General features: G+C 55.3%; 2 long non-coding RNA genes across 2 annotated transcripts; both read left to right on the top strand.

The window, feature by feature from the left end:
• The first annotated feature begins 80 nt into the window (after positions 1–80).
• On the top strand, positions 81–11,276 carry LOC142055894 (uncharacterized). Its single transcript, XR_012660117.1, has 3 exons — positions 81–592; positions 5,119–5,310; positions 5,569–11,276. It is a non-coding gene; the product is annotated as an uncharacterized LOC142055894 (long non-coding RNA).
• A 1,665-nt stretch (positions 11,277–12,941) lies between these two features.
• LOC142055895 (uncharacterized) lies at positions 12,942–15,111 on the top strand. The gene is made up of 2 exons (XR_012660118.1): positions 12,942–14,475; positions 14,676–15,111. It is a non-coding gene; the product is annotated as an uncharacterized LOC142055895 (long non-coding RNA).
• Positions 15,112–19,080: the final 3,969 nt, after the last annotated feature.

Raw genomic sequence — 19,080 nt, 5'->3', positions numbered from 1 at the left:
TCTGCCCAGCAGCCCGTCGCTCCAGGAGCCAGGCGACGGACGGTCCGTTCCCTGCCAAACCGGGACAAGCGTGTGCCGTGGCTTAGCCTCAGCTGGCAACTCTGCACCAGGGAGCTGCTTGCTCGCTCCACCCTCAGTGGGCTGGGGGAGAGAGCTGGAAGGGTAAAAGTGAGAAAAATCATGGGTTGAGATCAAGACGGTTTAATAGGTAAAGCAAAAGCTGTGCGTGGAAGCAAAGCAAGGAATTAATTCGCTCCTCCTTTTCGGCGGGCAGGTGTTGAGCTGTTTCTGGGAAAGCAGGGCTCTGTCATGTGTAACGGTTACTTAGGAAGAGAAATGCCGTAGCCCCCAAGGACTCCCCCTTCTTCCCACAGTTGGAACCCGCAGTTCGGTACGGGCGTGTAGTGCACGAGCGAGCTAGGCTACGTGCCTAGGAAGCCTCATCTCGTAAGAGCTGTAAGACACCCCCGTGTTCTCTTCAGGTGGAGGTCGGCCTAGAGTCTGGAGCTGCAGAAGAGGCAGGGAGGAGAGGAGGGGAAAGAAGCATGTGAACGGCTAAATTGTGCCAGCAGCGCTGAGAGCGAGAGTCGCGGTGAGTCCTGGGCCAGTGGGGCCCCGTTGCCTCTCTTGTACGTCCTGGGCCCTCCCTGTCTCTCCCCCGGCCCCCTCTCTTTCCTTACCTGCTGCAAAATTATTTTTTTTTTGCGCCCCCCCCCCGCACCTTCTTTCTCCGTCTCGCTCTGAGTGGCTCCCTGCCTCCCCGTCTTTTCAGTCCTCCCTCTCTCTGTCCTGTAGCCTGTGGCTACTTGTTCTTTCTCCGCCTCTCTCTGCCTGGCTCTGGCTCCGTTTTTATTTTTTTACTCCTCCTGCTCTGTCCTGTAGCCTGTCGGTATTTTTGTCTTTCTCTGGCTCTCTCGGTCTGACTCCCTGTGTTACCGAAAAACGCGGTAAAATCGGAAACAACTCCTCAAGACCAATTTAGTATTAAAGAGCAGGCATTCTTCATTCACGGCGCCGGATGCACGGGGGATCGCTCCTCCTGGCGTGCGTACCTCACGCACCTTTCCCGTTCAATTTGTAGATCAAAATTTTACGTATTCATACGTATTCATTATTGTCCTGTCTGCTGATCGGTACAAACTTGCTCGTTCCGTATGTAAATCGCTGCGCAGGCTCGGTGGTGGTCCGTGAGTCGGTGGTCGCGATCTCCCCCTGCCAGAATTGCCTTTTACCTTCTTGGCTGTTAATCTTGGCAGTCTTGGCTAGTTCTCTCAGTCCGCTCCACGAAACCGCGTTTTGTCGTCCTTTTCTGACAGAAGCACGTTGTCTGTTGTTCTGCTGACGTTAACGATCGCCTAGGGACTAAAATGCAGATCAACAGGTGCGCTGATTCGTACGCTCCATGTTCCCGTAATGGAACACCGTCTCTGGTTGGCTGATTTCATCGCTTTGGTTACACCTGTTCCTGTTGTTCAGTTTCTTCTTTTTTGGCTTTGTGTGATTCTCTCTGTGATTCTGTTTTTCTCTGCCTCGCTTTTCCCAGCTCCCCGTCCCTCACTTGGAATGCCCGTTGTCCTTCACCAGCTCACTCTCCCTTGGTTGCCATCCCCGTTTCTGAATTCCTCCTGCTTTGCCACGTAGCCCGTGGCTTTTTTCTTAATCTCTCTGTCTGCCTCAACGCTCCCCCCGCGCTTTTTAATTCGTCTGCTCTGTACCCTGCTACTGTTCTTGCCTTTCTGAGTTCTTCTCTGTCCAGCTCCCTTTCCCTGTTCATGAATTCCTGTTCTTCCTGCACCCGCCGCTGTTCCCTGTGACCTCCGTCTCTCTCTGTCCAGCTCCCTGTCCCTAGGTTTTAATTCCTGCCTCTGCCCGCTGTAGCCCGTCTAGATGTTTCTCTCGGCCTCTCTCTCTGTCCGGCTCCCTCTCTCTGTGTTCTAATTCCACGTTCTCTGTCACGTAGACCCGTGCTATTTGTTTGTCCTCATCTCTCTCTGTCCAGCTCCTTGCTGCTATGTTTTCTTTCTTCCCTCTCTCTCTGTCTTTGTAGCCCATTGCTGTTGTTGTGTTTTTGGTTTTGTTTTTTTTTTCCACTTGTTTCTTCGTTTGTCTCTGTCTGCCTCCCAGTGCCTGATCTTTAATTCCTCCTTCCCTGTTGGGCCGCTGTTCCTTTTTTCCATTCTACGTTGTGTTCTCTTTGGTCTCCTGTTCTTATTCATCGGTTCCCTCCTCGCCGCCCTGTGGCTTGTCCCCATTTTAGTGTTGCCTCTCTCTCCCTCTCTCTGGCTTCTTGCCCCTGTTTTTAAAATTCCTCCCTCTCTTCTCTCTTCCCTGTTGGCCGTGTGATCGTCAGCCTTTCTCCACCTCTTTCTGCCCAGCTCTCTGTGTCTATCCATTAATTCTTCCCTCTCTGCCCTGTAGCCTGTAGCTTTTGTCCTTTCTCCATCTTGCTGTCTCTGGCTTCCCCGTGACCCTCTTTTAGAATTGTTTCTCTCTTCTTTCTGTACGCATTGCGATTCCTTTTGCTCCCCATCTCCCTTTGTTTTGGGTGTTGTTTTGTTGTTGTTTTTCTGGCTCCCTGTCCCTAATTCTTAATTCTCTGCCTTCTCGTGCTCTGTACCACGTAGCCCCGTGGTTTGTTTTGTGGTGTTCCCTCCCCGGCCCCTTCCCTCCGTCGTTGGCTGTCTCGGCTCCCTGTCCCCGTGGCTTCATTCTTCCCTTTCTGCCCTGTTCTTGTCGCTTATCTTGTCTTTCTCCATCGCGCTCGGTCCAGCTTCCTGCCCCTATTCTTCTTTCCTCCCTCGCTGTCGTGCTGCCTGCCCCAGGTTCTTTGTGCGTCTCCAGCCTGCTCCTCTTCCTTCTTTGTTGGTCTGTGTCCTGCTCTTCCCTCTTTCTGCTGCCTCTCTTCCCCTCTCTCTGCTGCTTTTATCTCCACCTCCGTCAGGCTCCCTGTCCTTCTCTGGCCGTCCTGTTCCCTGCCTCGTGCCTTCTCACTACATGCACACACGCCCCCCCGCCCGTCCAGCCGGATGCCGCTCTTCTCTTCTCTCTTCCTACTGTCCCGTGCCCTGCTCCTCACCTTTGGTGGCCTCCCCCTCTGCCCAGCAGCCCGTCGCCCCAGGAGCCAGGCGACGGACGGTCCGTTCCCTGCCAAACCGGGACAAGCGCGTGCCGTGGCTTAGCCCCAGCTGGCTATTCTGCACCAGGGAGCTGCTTGCTCGCTCCACCCTCAGTGGGCTGGGGGAGAGAGCTGGAAGGGTAAGAGTGAGAAAAATCATGGGTTGAGATCAAGGCTGTTTAATAGGTAAAGCAAAAGCTGTGCGTGGAAGCAAAGCAAGGAATTAATTCACTCCTCCTTTTCGGCGGGCAGGTGTTGAGCCACCTCTGGGAAAGCAGGGCTCTGTCATGTGTAACGGTTAGTTAGGAAGAGAAATGCCGTAGCCCCCAAGGACTCCCCCTTCTTCCCCCAGCTGCGTGTGCTGAGCGTGATGTCAAATGGTATGGAATATCCCTTTGGTCAGTTAGCTGGGAAAGCTTTCCCAGCTGTGTCCTCTCCCAGCCTACTTGCTGGTGGGGCACTGAGAGAACCAGAAGAGGCCCTGACTGTGGAAGCAGTGCTCAGCAAGAACGAAAACATCTCTACATTATTAACGGTGTTTTGAGCATAAATCCAAAACGTATCCCTTCCTAGCTACTGTGGAGAAAATGAGCACTATCGCAGCCAACACCAGCTCCGTGCGGCTGCGGCAACGGCGGCCGAGGTGGCCTTGGGGCAGGGGGAGCGTTGGGGACCCTGACCCACGAATGGCTCCTGGGACTTGTTACGTGCGCGCCTGCACAAACACCTGCCCTCTCGTTTGCCCTCAGGGCTGCGTTTGCGCTGCCTTTGCGTGGGGCAAGGGGCTGTGATGGAGCCCAGGGGAGGAGGTGGTGCACTGTGGGGGTGAGGGGAGGGGGCCCCCCGTTGCTGCTGTGCCTCAGCTGCGCGCGGGGGCTGGAGGAGCCCCAGGTGCGGGCGGTGGGGCTGATGGTGCCGGCTCCTCCCTGGAAAAGGGGTGGTGCCCGGCTCTGGGGGGCCAGTGTGAGCCGAGGGCGGAGCGGAGCGGAGCTGTGGCCGAGCGTCAGTGGGCTGCGACTGTAGCGAGGGTGGAGGTGAGCGGGGGCTGGGTGGTGGAGCGCTGCGTCCCGGGTCAAGCCCCGAGGAGGGCTGCGGCGGGGCAGCGCCGGGTCGGAGCGGGCGGTGGGGAGAGCGAGGCTGTGCTGAGGGCTCGGTGGGGCTTCCGGGTGCATCGGCGGCCGGGACGGTGGCCCGCAGGGTCCGAGAGCGGGGAGGGCGGGCTGGCGGCGTGCCGGGAGCTGTGGTGGTGCGCCTGGAGGCTGGCCGTGCGGCCGTGTTGTGCCGCAGAGCTTGCCGGGAGGTGTAGTCCTTGTGGCGCGCGGCTGCCGGGCGGCCGTGTTGTGGCGCAGAGCATGCCGGGAGGTGTAGTCCTTGCGGCGCGCGGCTGCCGGGCGGCCGTGTTGTGGCGCAGAGCATGCCGGGAGGTGTAGTCCTGGCGCAGTGGCTGCCGGCCCTGTCACGTGGTTCGCCGGGGCGTGGCAGGAGGCGCGGTCTTCCGGCGCTCGGGTGCCGGGCGGCCGTGCCGCGTACGGTAGGCGCGGTGTATTTTTGGGGTTGGATTCATGTTGATTTCTGGGGGCTTGCAGGTGCGGCCGCTCCCCGAGAAGCGGTGAGTTCCCCGGGAGCTGACAGAAGGGAAGAGGGAAAGGAGGAGGACCTTTTCCCCCTGCCCAGGGCGCAGATGATGGCCGCCTCCCCGGCTCGCCGGAGCTCCCGCTCAGCCTCCCGCTCAGCCTCCCCTTGCCCCCCCCTTGCCCCGTGCGCCTGCCCCCAGCCCCGGCACCTCCCCTGAAGCGTGCTGCGTAGCCCTTGGCCGCCCCCAGGCCCTGTCGTGAAGGCAGCGAGCCGGCCCTCAAGTGCACTGGATTCCCCCTCGGCGCAGGGGCCCTTAGCAGTAGCGCGGGGAAGGGGCGCTGTGTCCGGAAGCCCCTGCGCAAGGAGAGGCTTTGGTCAGGGTCGATCGACGGTAATGACGGTCGCTGTTTCTTCTTTCCCTCTCCCAGAGACCGTGCTGAGGACGTGGTTGTCTGTCCTTCCCCCGGGGACGCCGTCGACTGCGGCCGTCTCAGGCTTGCGTGGCTTCTCTCTGCCCGGCTTTGCCATCCTCGCGGCGCCGGGGCGAAAAGGGACACACAGAGCCCTTCCCGGCTGTGGACAGGAGCTGCCTCGGCTGAAGCTGGAGACGCCAACGAAAGGTAAAGCAGAAGAAACTGAAGGCGCTCTGGCTGCCAGCTGCCTTCCTGCTGCAGGCAAGAGAGAGCCTGTCCCTGCAGGTGAGGGAGGAAGGATCCCCCTTCATAGTCCGCAGCGGGCCAGGCCACCAACGTGCACCGCAGGGTCCGTACGCGTAACCCGGAGTTGGGTACGGGCGTGTAGTGCACGAGCGAGCTAGGCTACGTGCCGAGGAAGCCTCATCTCGTAAGAGCGGTAAGACACCCACGTATCCTCTTCAGGTGGAGGTCGGCCTAGAGTCTGGAGCTGCAGAAGAGGCAGGGAGGAGAGGAGGGGAAAGAAGCATGTGAACGGCTAAATTGTGCCAGCAGCGCTGAGAGCGAGAGTCGCGGTGAGTCCTGGGCCACTGGGGCCCCGTTGCCTCTCTTGTGCGTCCTGGGCCCTCCCTGTCTCTCCCCCGGCCCCGTCTCTTTCCTTACCTGCTGCAAAATTTTTTTTTGTTTGTTTTTTTTTTTTTTTTTTTGCACCCCCCCGCACCTTCTTTCTCCATCTCGCTCTGAGTGGCTCCCTGCCTCCCCGTCTTTTCAGTCCTCCCTCTCTCTGTCCTGTAGCCTGTGGCTACTTTTCTCTGCCTCTCTCTGCCTGCACTGGATTCCCCCTCGGCGCAGGGGCCCGTAGCAGTAGCGCGGGGAAGGAGCGGTGTGTCCAGAAGCCCCTGTGGAAGGAGGCTTTGGTCAGGGTTGATCTGCGGTAATAACGGTTGCTGTTTCCTCTTTCCCTCTCCCAGAGGCTGTGCTCAGGATGGGGTTGTCTGTCCTTCCTGTTCGTCTCTTCCTCTCTCTATTCCTTTGCGCTGGTCCCTCTCCCTATTGTTTATTGTTTTGCTTCTCTGAACCTTTTTTTATTCCCAGCGTTTTCCCGTGACAGGAGCAGCAAAGAAGGGAGCGGAGCATCGGGGTATCCATGGAGAGAGCATTGGGCGTTCTCCTGTCTTTGTGGGGCTGACCCTGAGGAAGTGTGGTACGTGGGTCGGTAGCATGAATATATATATTTTGTGGGTGCACAAACCCGTTTCAGAGTGTCAGAGGGTAAGGGTTTTGTTCTGTTCAGTGTAAACATTGTTCTGTTTGGTGAATTTGTCGAAGATGAGAGTTCAGTGGGGGAGGAAGTCAGCTCTCTGGCTGGTTTGAGGGTAAGGTGGGCTGTACGTGTTTGTCGGTCATCTCTCACCTGCCAGATGTTTTGAACTAGTTGTATCTGGTTTTCGTAGGGAGTCACGAAGGGGTTTGGGGCTCCCCAGTGGCGGGTGCTGTGGCCAAAAGAGAAAGCAGGGTCACAGAGTGCTTCATTTACGGGGCTGGCCTCGGCCATCTACTGCACAAACTTCTGGTATGTAGCAATCGGGACTCGATTTCCTGAAGGAGGAGAGGATGATGGAGCTCGTTATAAGAGCATAATCGTTTTGTCTTCTTTTGGCAGTACGGGCACCCGAGGACCAGCTTGCTTTTGAGGAACGGCACGAGGATGTTGGTGTCGACGCTCAGCAGAGGAAGGAAGCTTCTTTTGGAGGCCAAGAAGATGAAGTAGACTGCTTATTTGTTGTGTTTGATTTTCATTGCGGGGATGGGGAGGGGTGGAACATGCAAAACGCGGTCCTGGGCAGGGGAGGTTTCTGATGTGGGAGGCCGTGAGAGAGACCATGGACGCTGCTGGACAGGCGTTAGAACCCGTTGCTCAGGTTGGACGGACCCAGCAGAACCACCGCACCATCTTAAGTAATGCCTGCTCACGTACTGAGATTTTAGTAGTTGCCCCCGCATCAGCTTTGGCTTTTCCTCGTCGAGCTTGTGTTTTGGCAAGAAGCGTCTTTCGTTAAGCGTTTGGGTCTAAGGGGTGTCCGTGAGGCTACGTGGTGCCCATCCCCATGAGATTTTGTGACCATCAAGTGATATTCAGCATCCATCTTATGCCCGTCTCCTGTAACTACTCTGCAGTTTTCGCTTAAGGCTTGATAGCGCAGCGTTAGCTGAGGGCGGCATTTCCCCCGCTGGCCCCTCCACGCCGACGGCGTTTCCCCTGCCGGCCGCTGTCCGTTCCCTGTAACTGTGACTCTTGTCCCGGCAGAACCTTTGCCAAAGCCACCTTTGTGCCCCACAGCAGTCTGTTTTCTGTCTCGAGTATGTTTCTTTTCGGTATCCGATACCCCAGAGCTGTGTACCGTTGGCTCAGGTCTCTTCTTGAGCTTCTGCGAGAAGAGAGAGCCTTCATCTGTTTTAATCCATGTGTCTCCTGGGGTGTTTTTTTGTTGTCCTTTACAATTTAGTTTTGCCCCAGCTACTGAGGTGTTAATTTAGCTGCTTCATACGGTTCCCGATACGCTTGTGTATTTCCACGTTTCTTTTCGTGTTTTTTGTCCTTTGAGACTGATCTAGTTCTGTTAAGGGACTGAGCGAGAGAGAGCGTTGAGGTGACTCCGAATGGTTGATGGCTTTACAATAAATGATTTACTTTATAACCAGAGATATTTTTTGAGAAGGGGTTCTTAAAAGATTTCGTTCTGCTTTGCCATTCCGCTGGGGTAGATGAGCCCCAGCCTTTTTTCAGGAGGCTCATTCTGCTCCTGGGCTTCTCTGGTACTGTTCCTTGAGTTGGTTGCAGGTTTTGAGCTGTCTAAGCTCTTTGGGTAGGTGTGTTTTGACATTCAGAGATGGGGAGGTTTCTGGTTGAGGTAAGAGATTAAGGAGCAGTCAAAGTTGAGCAGCAGATATATATTAGGAAGTACACTTGTACGAGCTTTTGTTTTCCCTTGGGTCAGTAAGTTTTTGTTGGGTGTTCAGGGGTAGCAAGATGGTCTAATAGTGTGTTTTGGATTATTTGGTTTTGTGGGGGTGTTATGGTTTTGTCTGGGTTTTTTTGTTTGTGGTTTGTTGGGTTTTTTTGTGTGTGGTAGGTTTTTTGTTTGTTTTGTCTTGTTTTCCAGGAATTTTGACTTGACTGAAGGTAGAACCTTATATTTTTTCCACCAGTTTTGCCTGTGTTGTGCAAGTTGTTGACGTTATCTCTCAATAGGACTGATGGTGAGATGCTGCGGTAGGGGTTAGGGTGAGTGTGTTGTACACATCTGTATATGGAGCTCTAGCCTTCCTTCAGAAAGCAGCAGGGACGTAACGCATAGTGTGTGTCGGTGTACGGGACTGCTCGTCGCCTTTCCCGATCGCCCGCAGAGTACCACGTTGTCCCGAGAACCTTTGCAGCTTGCGGCAGGTCCCTCGTAGATTATAAGCATCAGGGCTTCTGTTATTTTGTGGGCCTGTAGAGAGCACGGAGTCTGCGGGAAGCCGGAAGGTGGGAGGTGCTCGCAGAACGCGGGGCAGAGGTGGGAAGGGCAGCTCCCGAGGAGCGGCTGACAGAGGGGCTTTAGGGGTGCAAATACAGGGCAGGAGCTGTCGGGAAGGAGTGAGGTTCCTTCCCTGACAGTTCAGGAGGAGAGGAGGGGTTTTTGAAGTCTTGGTACCGGGGAATGGTTGGGAAAGGGGTGTTTAAGTGTTAGCTAATGGTCGTGTTCTGTGTGCAAGCAGCCTCCGGTAGCCCAGTCTCCTTCCCCGTATGTGTCAGCGCGGCCGCTCGAGCGTGCTGTCTGCCAAGAGGTTCTCCACGCGGCTGTTCATGGAGTCGCTCAGGAGTGAGTTACCTACAAAAGGAGTGTGTCGCTACACCAGCCACGCCTGTTTGCTTCCCATACTGCTTTTGGTGTTTGGCCTATCAGTGTCCGCCTGCGCTTGAGTCATCTGACACGAACTGTGATTTTTGTGTGTTGCGTGGTTTGACTTTTTCTTGCAGTTTAAGTAACAGGTCGAGGGTTAAGCAGGACAGTCGAGCGAGGCGTGACGGCAAAGGCGAGCAGATGGCGTCGTGTGCTGTGACGGGGCGGGCTGTGAGGTCACTCGTCTGGGATTTCTGCCTTTGGGGTCTCTGTGTTGCCGAACAAGTCGGTCAAAAGGATTTGTTAGTTTGTTTTGCGTGGTGAGCTCTTGCTTTTGGAAAGCAGTGTCCAACATCTGTGTGCCTCTCCGTATTTCCCCAGAAGTGGGCCCGGCATTGAAGGTGAGTGACGGTTCCCCAGCCATCGGGGACGGACCGAGAATGCGAGCAGGCACCTGACGTGGCCACTGACCCGGGAGGCACGGATTGGGAGGTGAGCGGAGCCGTGTTGGCACGGTAGGGGAAAGGATGAGTCTGGAATGTGGCTGTTGGTGCAGATGCGCGGTAGGGAGCCGGACACGGAAGGGAGGGGGCGAACAGAGCATCGTGAGAAGGTAGGTCAGCACGTGACAACGGAGGGGTCGTGCAGTGTGAGCACCTATGTGACTAGTTAATGAAGGGACTCACAAAACTATATGCAAAGCGGGATGTCTGCCCCGAGCTCGTTGGGCAAGGTGAGCGATGAACAGGGAGCCGTAGCAGCTGTTATTTTTGAGGTGTGGAATTGTTTGTGAGCGGGCGGCCGCTTCCAGGCGCAGGGGTCGCCTTGTCTCTCTGGTTCTCTAGGCACCGTAGGTGGCGGCGGCCGCGACATCCAGCCTCATTAGAGCGTGGGGGAGCGGAAGTTCACGGCGCTTCCGAGGAGGCTGTTGTTGCGGAAGTGGCCGGCGTTGAGTGGTGCGATGCTGAGTGATGGCACCGCACGTTTGGAGATGAAGAGTATCCGTGTGACCGCAGCCCCATCCTACGTAGCCTGTGTGGCCTTTTTAAAGGATGGCTTTTGAGCCCCCAGATTTGGAAGGGAAGCTGAGGGGCCGATGCGGTCTTTGTGCGGGTGGCCGGTCGGTTGGGGGAAGCGCAGGTGGGGCAGGCAGGGGTTGTAAAATCAGCGGAGGGTACCGTTCAGAGACCGGACACGTTTGGGCCGAGAGAGGTTGTGGTGTCCTTTCTGCAAAACAGAAGCATCTGCCAGGCAGGGGGAGTTCCTGCCTGTGCTTGTGCTGTTGTGTGGATTTTGTAGTCTGTCTTTGTTCCTTACTGTACTCGGGTCTCGATGTGTCTGTTGTTCTCCGTGCTGAGCAGGCACCTAGGTAGCAATATTGAGGGTTTTGCAAGCCCTGGCTCATCGGCATAATGGTAACCGAGAGCTTCCTTTCTCGCATTTTAAGTCTACTGCATAGATTTGTCTTGTGTCTGAAATATTAGACCTTTATAGAAGGTCATCTTTTTGCAGCGGTGATTAAGGCGGCCTCGATACTGCTGCTGAGGAGCAGTCTGAATACGCAGAGCCCTTTTCTGGGACCTGTTCCCTGCACCTGAACGTTCTGAGGTCTTTAAGAGTGGCTTGTCGCTCGTACGTCGTCCTAGTTGTGGGTATATGGTTTTATTGCAGGTGATGATGGTAGGTGACTTCTCTGCGGATGCTATAGCTTCTTCCTCACTGCCGTATAGATCTTCTCGCCCGGTGGCATCTCTGGGCCGGAAGTCCGTCGTCTCGGTGAGAGTTTTCTTAGGTGCCTCGATCGCGTCGCTTGTAGTATTTGTGAGCGGTGTCGGTCCGTGCACGTCGATGCCTGTGTCAGAGCTGCTCCGCCTGGGGGTGTAGCAATGGTAGAGCGGGGGAAAGAATAGCAATAAGAGTATATGGTTAATGTTAATATGCGTAGACTGTTTTGGCAACGCCCGTACAACCCTCGTCGGAGCGAGTGGCCGTTGGCAGCGGGCGAGGATGGTAATTTCCGGGGTGTTTTGTGGGTGCCGAGGGGATGACCGTAGCTGCCTGGGAGAGGCAGCTAGAGTGCTAGCTGAGCAGAGGGCACCTCTCAGCTGTTCAAGCTTGTACGTGCGTGGGGCTTAACATTTGATTGAAGGTATTTCCTTTAATGGCATGCAGTAGTTGGGCTCTAGATGGTATTCCTACGTGGAAGCAAGACCTGTGGAATGGTTAAGCTGTTGCTGTGCGTCCAGGTGACTTGTTCTATCATGCTGTTCTTGCAGAGGATGAAGATGGAGCTGTGCAGGGTGATGGAGCAGAGCTGAGTAGAGCACACTAAGGCAGCGGGTCCGTGTGCGGGATTAAAGGGAAGATGCGACCGAAGGCTATTTGAGGAGCATTTCAGGCGAGCTGGGTCGCAGTGAGGGGGCGCATGGGGCTGGTGACTTTGTTCTCTTTGCTCTCAGGAGCACAGCGCTATCCCTAGGGGCTGGCAAGGTTCTAATTGTGGGGCCGGCGCCCATCGGGTGCTTCTTTTTGCGTTACAGTTTAAAGCGTGGATCGCTCTGATGTTTGAGGAGTTTCTGGGCAGTTGTCGTCTGCGGCGTCGTTCCCAGATGCGTGAACAGCTCTGCTCTGTCGCTGTCTGTTTTCAGGGAGCGTGATTTCTTCCCTGCATCCTTACGTTCTTAGGTCTTGTAGCTGGGCTTCTTGTGCCTCCTCCCTCTCAGTTTTGAGAGGAACTTCTTGTCACGGGCCCTGACGCTCTTCTAATCATTTTGGATCTCGTTAGGGCCTCCTTGCATCCCTGTCAGGGTTCTGCAGGTCTTGTTGCTGGACGAGCTCTTCCGTCCAGTTGTCTCTGTGTTTGCCGAGAGCGTTCTCTCGTCTTGGAGGCGCGCAGTTTGTAGTGTTTCTCATAGCGTTGGTGTGTGCGTTTTGTGAGTTTGGCTCGGAGCCGCCTTGCTGGCCGTGTAGAGTCGGGTAGGTGGCACAGCGATGAGAGCTTAGGGTTCATCTGTTGCTGTGCTAAGGCTGTTGGGGGAAAGGTGGTACCGTCATCTCGGATGGAGTGGCCCTCCTCAGCAGGCAAGGACCGTAATCACCGTGACGTTTTGTGGGCTCGGAGGCCGTGACCGTGGCTATCTGGGAGAGGCAGCTAGAGTTCAGCTGAGCAGATTACCTCTGCAGGGTGTTCAAGCTTGTACGTGCGTAGGGCTTCATGTTTGATGTCATATGTTTGTTTTTAATGGCAGGTTATAGTCGGTGTTCAGGAACAGTTAAGGTACTGCTGTGCAACCAGGCGACTTGTTTCGTATTGGTTTTGGAGATGCCGAGGGACGAGTCGTGCAGGGCGACGGAGGGGAACTGAGGGGACCGATGTAAGCGGGTGAGTCGGTGCGTGGTGTATATAGAGGGAAGATGTGACCGATGCCTCTATGACTCCATTGCTCCTTGCGTTTGTCTTTTGTTTTGGTTTTGAAGTAGCGTAGCAATGAGCAAAGGAGGCAAGTCGAGCAAGGCGAGTGGTGATTGGTGGGCTGAAGTAGCAGCTCTTTTCTGAGGTGTTGTGTTGCTGGTGAAGTTATAAGCAACGCGTGTCGTTTGGGTGTTACGGACGGCGGGCGAGGTGCCGTGTTCAGCTGCAAGTGACGTAGGCCGGGTGGGAGGCTGTCGAGGGAAAGGGGTGCGAGACGGGGATCGGTGCGGGCAGGCTGTGGCATCGGGCAGCATCTCAGGAGGTGCCTTTTCGCTTGGCTTTTTGCAGGTGCCGCTGGCAGGCTCGGAGTGCTGCTGCCGCACGCCTATGAGAGGTCTGAGAAGGTGGGGCAGCGGCCAGCATCTAAGACCAGAGAATGCTGTGGTCCGTCGTCGAGCTCTTCAGTTTTGTAGGTAACACGTGGGCCGTCTTTGGAACGGCGTATGAGCATTAGAAGTGAGCTGGGTAGTAATGAGGAAGTCACGGGGCGGTGATTTCTCACGAGCGTAACGGTAGTTTACTGTGTGTTGATACGTTTGGTGCCACAAGCGATGACGGAAGCGGGGTGTGATGCTGGAATCTGTGCAGAGCAGGTGAGCCGATGGGCATGTTCGTTTTGATGAGGGGGGTGCTCTGGAAGAGATCTGTGTTGACCTGTGTGATACTTATTGCTGGCTCTGGGTTTTTTCCTTTTTTACATGATGAAGAGGCACCTGGCCACTGCAAGAATATCCTGGTTAGCTGGTGTGTTTCTTGTTGTGAAAGGATGCATAATCTGACCCATCTGAAAGCCCCACAGTGTGACTTTTGTTAGGAAGAGATTTTGAAGAATTGAGATATTTCTTATTCAGTGAGGTTGCATTCTATGAACTTGCCATCAGAGTGCATCTTAGAGACAGTGTCTTTGTCAGCAGAACTCATCAGCACAAGACTTGCAAAGTATTGCTTTTTTTTAAAGACAAAAAAATCCATGGTCCTTGCGGAGATCCAAGCACAGCACATACTCCAAAGGTTGATGGCATTGGTAGTGCTTGGGTTCTCAGTTGTAACAGTCGAGATACCATAAAATGCGGTTCCCCTGCATGCTTCGGTACAGCCGAACGCATTAGCAGGTCTGCCGGTCCTTCTTGGTAGCCCCGTGTATTGCAACAGTGGGGATTTGATTTGCGTGGTTTTTTGTTGTGGTATTTTTTTTCCCCAAAAAAAGTAAAACCGTATCGGGGATCTCTTCACTCACCGATTCTTCTGTCATAAATGAAAGTTTAAAAAAAAGCTAACATCGTCTGATTTACGATGTGACTTGCGCTCTTTCAGCTGTAACTGCCAAGCAGATGTAGGGTACGATTTGTTAGGTGTACTTAAGCAGGTAGGTATTTGTTGTAAATATTTAATGAGGGGCGACTGAATGTTGTGGGGGGGTGTTTCCTGCCGGTATTTTGAGGGAGCGCTCTTAAGTATTTTATTTCAGTCTCGCTTTCGACGCGCGGTTCCCTGGCAGTTCAGCAGCATCTCTTGGGCGGGGCAGCCGGGCGGACGTCCCTCCCGACTCCGTAACACGCCAAAACCCCCCAGTCACGTTGCTGCTGTGTATTTTGGAGATAGATAATCTTATGGCGGGCGTGAACGGCTGTGCGAGTTGAATGAACGCAGAAGGAAAATGGAAAGCTTTTAGAGCCTAGACGCTCATATTGGATGTGCGTAAACACGCGCCCGCCTTCTCAGCACAAAGTGAATTACTGAGATTTATTCTTAATTTTTTACGTTACTCTTTCAAGTTTGACACGCTTCACTTCAGGCTTCGTGGAGCCAGGCAGCAAGACGTGCGGCGGCAGGGCGAGGGCTGTAGCTGCTGCGGTGGGTCTGTAAGCGGAGGTTCCGGTTCCGGTACAACTTTGCCCCGCAGCCTCACGGGGTTATCTCCCCGCAGCGGTGCCGTAAGGAAGGGATGAGACGTTTTCCAGCACCAGCCAGAGCGTTCAGTGTTACGCGAAGGATCTGTTCAAAATGGTATCGGTTAGTCTTAATACCGTTTTCAAGCGTTCCAATCACTCTAGCTTTTAAAGGATGTGTTGTGTTTTGACGTGACCCGTTTGCCTGGAATCTTGCTGCGGCTCAATTTCCTTCCTACCCCGTATGCTGACTGAGCTCCTCCATTTTCTTCTGTGCTATTTTATTAACGTGCTGAAATATAGTTTGGGATTTCTGTTTTTCAGATGTCGTCTAAGTGTCTCGTGATGCTCAAGAGATGCCTGCCGGTCGTTAAGCGTGGTGAAGGTAAGGGGCCATCCCTCGGCCTGGAGGCTCCTGGCTCTGTCTCCAGCGGGTGCCCCGCAGGTGCGGCCGCGAGGGCTGCCCGGTGGGGAGAGTCGGGGCCCCCAGGGACCGGGGCTGTTTGTCACCCCGGGGAGCCCGTCCCAGTGCGGGAACATGTCCGAGCGGAGCCCGAGAGAGACGTGACACCGTCCTCTGGCACGCTCCTGCTCTGCCGTGGGGCAGGCGCCAGCCTGCGGACAGGGGCTGGGGGGGCTGCAGCTGTTTGGGGGGGCTGCCCCACCTTTTAGATTTTAGCAGAGCTCCCCCTTTTCTGGGGGGTGTGGGAGGGGTGTGCGTGTACCTTTGTAAATGGCACTATTAAAGTAATGAGCTGCAGGTTGGAGCAGGTTCCCTTGTTTAGTGCCCTTCTTGGGGGTGAATAAAATTGGGGGAGTCCTGGGGGGGGTGTGACGATGTCATGTGGGGTGCCCCGGTGTCACTGGGGGAGCTGATAATGCGTCAGAGGAACAGGTGAGTGGGGGCGTCATGTAGGGGTTCCCCCCCAAAAAGGGGGGTTACAGCCCCAAAATGCCTGAAAATTCAGGGGGGCTATTACAAAAACCTCTTATATATATTGACATGTGTAATATTAATTTATAGATGCATAAAGGGATTTTGAGATAAGAACTTATCTCTCCTATATTATATAACGGATTTCGGGATACAAAAATTCTGCATCGAGATGCAGGGTTTTAAAACACAAAAGTAACTCGACCGTCTATATATCTAGATCAAAAAATAAAGGAGTTTAAAGTGAAAAGGATAGATGAAGGAATTCAAAGCAGAAGAAAGTCTGACTAGAGCGAGCATCTACGCTTAGTGTGTGTTACATAGTCTAAGTAGATGTGTAATCTAAATAGAGGTTATATAGAGTGAAATAAGCCGAGGTATAACTGTAAGTAGATGTCTAAATAGAGAAGTCGAAAAAGATTGAAGTGTCAAAGGGTAAGTAAGCAGATAGCTAGCCTAAATAGCTGTTTTATGTACGTGTTAATATGGAAGTCTAAACAGGTATGTGTAAAGAGATATTCTGTGTAAGTGTAAATAGCCTAAATAGGTGTAAGTGTAAATATAATAGCTAAGTCTAAACAGATGTTGTATGTAAATGTAAAACAGATAGTATATATAAAATATAGATGTACTCCGTAAGGATGTGTAAGTAGACACATAGTGCAAATGTCTATGCTATGTAAGGTTTTAAAATGCAAAGAAACCACGTTGATAGAGATGTTTATAGAGAAGATTTAAAAATTAGACACACAGCCCACCCCCCAATCAACTGAAGGCACAAAAGCGCTTTCAAATGCTGCCCCTTCCCCGTTCTCCTTCTCCCATCCCGATTTGGGGCCGATTCCCCCAAATGGGGACTTTCCCCTCTGGGGCTGCGTAGGCAGCCTGGGAGCTGCTGCCAGGGCAGACACACACTCCAAAGCCCCTGAGTCTGGGTCTGCAATGGGGGGTGAAAAACCCCAAACAGGTTTGGGGGAAAGACAACAATTCGGGGCTCTTGGGAAAGCCCACTCCTGCTGGGTTTGTGCAGTTGGAAAGGAGGGGGGTAAAAAAAGCGGGGGTGGGGGGGCGGAACCCTGCTAACCATTCTCATGCACAAAAGCAAAAAATCGCCAATTTCAATGTTGTGGAAAGGGTGAAAAAAACCCGGAAGTGAACCGTTTGGAAAAGCAATCCCAACTTTTACCTTATGGAAAAGCAAAAAAAAAAAAAAACCCCAAACGAACAAAACCAAAGTAACCCGAACAACAACAAAAAAAGCCAAACCATCCAACCGGAAATCACCAAAACTAAATAAACCACCGAAAACGCTAAACTGGGGAAAATTTGGGGTGAAACACCGGCAGTTTGAGGGGCATTGCTGGGGCTTATCTGGAATGGATTCGCCGGAGCGGGTCAGTTATCTGGAGCGGATCATCTGCTGCAGGTTAGCCCAGGTGAGTTGCCCGTTGTGGATTATCCTGGGGGGACCCCCTGGTGTCAGTCATCCCCATGCATGTTCCCCGTGGCGTGTCTGCCCAGACATGCCCCTGTCCAGCGGTGTCCGCCTCCTCCCCCGCCCTCCCTCTGCGTGTGTCTGTGCCCTCCCAAACGCTTTCCCCTGACATGGCCCCCCCGCATGACTCTTTTTTCCCCCGGTGACGTCCTCCCTCTCCCTGGCCTCCTGTTCTGTGCTCGCTGAAGCCTTGTGCTTACGCAGGATGAGCAGAGCAGGGTCCTGGCAGTGCAGAGGCGAGGCGAGGCGCTGCCAAGCCAACGAAGCCCAAGGCTCAGCAGCGCACAAGTCCTTTGCAGGTCAGCCACTGGCACCTGGTCTGCCTGGCTGCCCCGTGCCCTGACGCACAGCTGCCCCCCTCACCGCAGGCAGCCTGCCTTCGGAAGGGCAGCTGTGTTCCCCTGATTGATTTTCTTCTTTAACCCTCTAGGACCTGTTGACTTGCTGCTCTCCCTGTCACAGCCCTGATGCCGCAGGCCTACAGCAACTGATGGGGCTCACTCCGGGGGGGTGGGGGGTGGGAAAGGGGACCTTTCTCCCCAGGTCGTTTGTGCTGCTTCTCCTCCCTAGGGCGTGGGGTGGGGGTGAGTGGGGCAGGAGGGAGGACGGTAACGGCCACCTGATTTTTAAAGCAGTCGAGACGGAAGGACTAAAATGCTCGAGGCACTTTGGTGGTGGGCGGTGCGGAGGCAATGACTGACACTGCTGGGGCTGCGGGAGTGGGGAAGGTGCAGAGAAACATGAGCTCTGCGCACGCAGTAACAGTTCCGTTATCCCGGCGAACGTGACCCAGAGCCGGCGCGGGTCTTGCCCCAGAGAAGAGTGACGGACGTCGTGCCGCTGGCGCCGTGCTGTGCTACGGCAGCCGGGAATCGCGCATGCGGAGTGGCGATGGTGGACCCTGCTGACACCGTGCGGCCAAAGTGCGGTACCGCACCCGGAACAGACGCATGCGCAGTGGCGACGATGTGTCACTGCTCGCTGCTGCCACCGAGCGACCGAACCGCGGAACAGCACGGGGGGCCAGCTGCGCTACCCTGCTCGCGGCAGTCACCGAGCGCTCAAAACCGGGTACTGCAGACGGGCAGCCGCCCGTTCCCGAGGGTGAAGTTTTTTCGCTGGTCGCTGCTGCCACCGTGCAAGCAGATGCCGGTACTGCAGCCAGGCAGTTCCGTATGCACAGTGGCGCTTTACTTTCTGCCCCTGCTTCCACCGACCGCCCAAACGCTCGCAGTGCAGGTGGGCAGCCGCGCATGCGCAGTGGCGCCTTTTTGTGCTCGCTGCTGCCACCGAGCGATCAAACCGCGGTACTGCAGGTGGGCGGCCGCGCATGCGCAGTGGCGCCTTTTGTGCTCGCTGCTGCCACCGAGCGACCGAACCGCGGTACAGCACGGGGGGAGCTGCGCTACCCTGCTCGCGGCAGTCACCGAGCGATCAAAACCGGGCACTGCAGACGGGCAGCCGCCCGTTCCCGAGGGTGAAGTTTTTCCGCTGGTCGCTGCTGCCACCGTGCAAGCAGATTCCGGTACTGCAGCCAGGCAGTTCCGTATGCACAGTGGCGCTTTACTTTCTGCCCCTGCTTCCACCGACCGCCCAAACGCTCGCAGTGCAGGTGGGCAGCCACGCATGCGCAGTGGCGTGTTTTCTGCTCTCTGCTGCCACCGTGCGACCAAACCGCGGTACTGCAGGTGGGCAGCCGCGCATGCGCAGTGGGCCTTTTTGCTCTCTGCTGCCACCGTGCGACCAAACCGCGGTACTGCGGGTGGGCAGCCGCGCATGCGCAGTGGCGCCTCTTTCTGCTCTCTGCTGCCACCGTGCCATCAGACCGCGGTACTGCAGGTGAGCAGCCGCGCATGCGCAGTGGCGCCTTTTTGCTCTCTGCTGCCACCGTGCGATCAGACCGCGGTACTGCAGGTGAGCAGCCGCGCATGCGCAGTGGCGCCTTCTTGCTCTCTGCTGCCACCGTGCGATCAGACCGCGGTACTGCAGGTGGGCAGCCGCGCATGCGCAGTGGCGCCTCTTTCTGCTCTCTGCTGCCACCGTGCCATCAGACCGCGGTACTGCAGGTGAGCAGCCGCGCATGCGCAGTGGCGCCTTTTTGCTCTCTGCTGCCACCGTGCGATCAAACCGCGGTACTGCAGGTGGGCAGCCGCGCATGCGCAGTGGCGCCTTTTCTGCTCTCTGCTGCCACCGTGCGATCAGACCGCGGTACTGCAGGTGGGCAGGCGCGCATGCGCAGTAGCGCCTTTTTGTGTTCGCTGCTGCCACCTTGCGATCAAACCGCGGTACTGCAGGTGGGC

Source organism: Phalacrocorax aristotelis, chromosome 4, assembly GCF_949628215.1.
Source record: "Phalacrocorax aristotelis chromosome 4, bGulAri2.1, whole genome shotgun sequence".
In the NCBI taxonomy this organism is placed as follows: Eukaryota; Metazoa; Chordata; class Aves; order Suliformes; family Phalacrocoracidae; genus Phalacrocorax; species Phalacrocorax aristotelis.
This window is presented reverse-complemented; position numbering and strand designations above follow the sequence as displayed.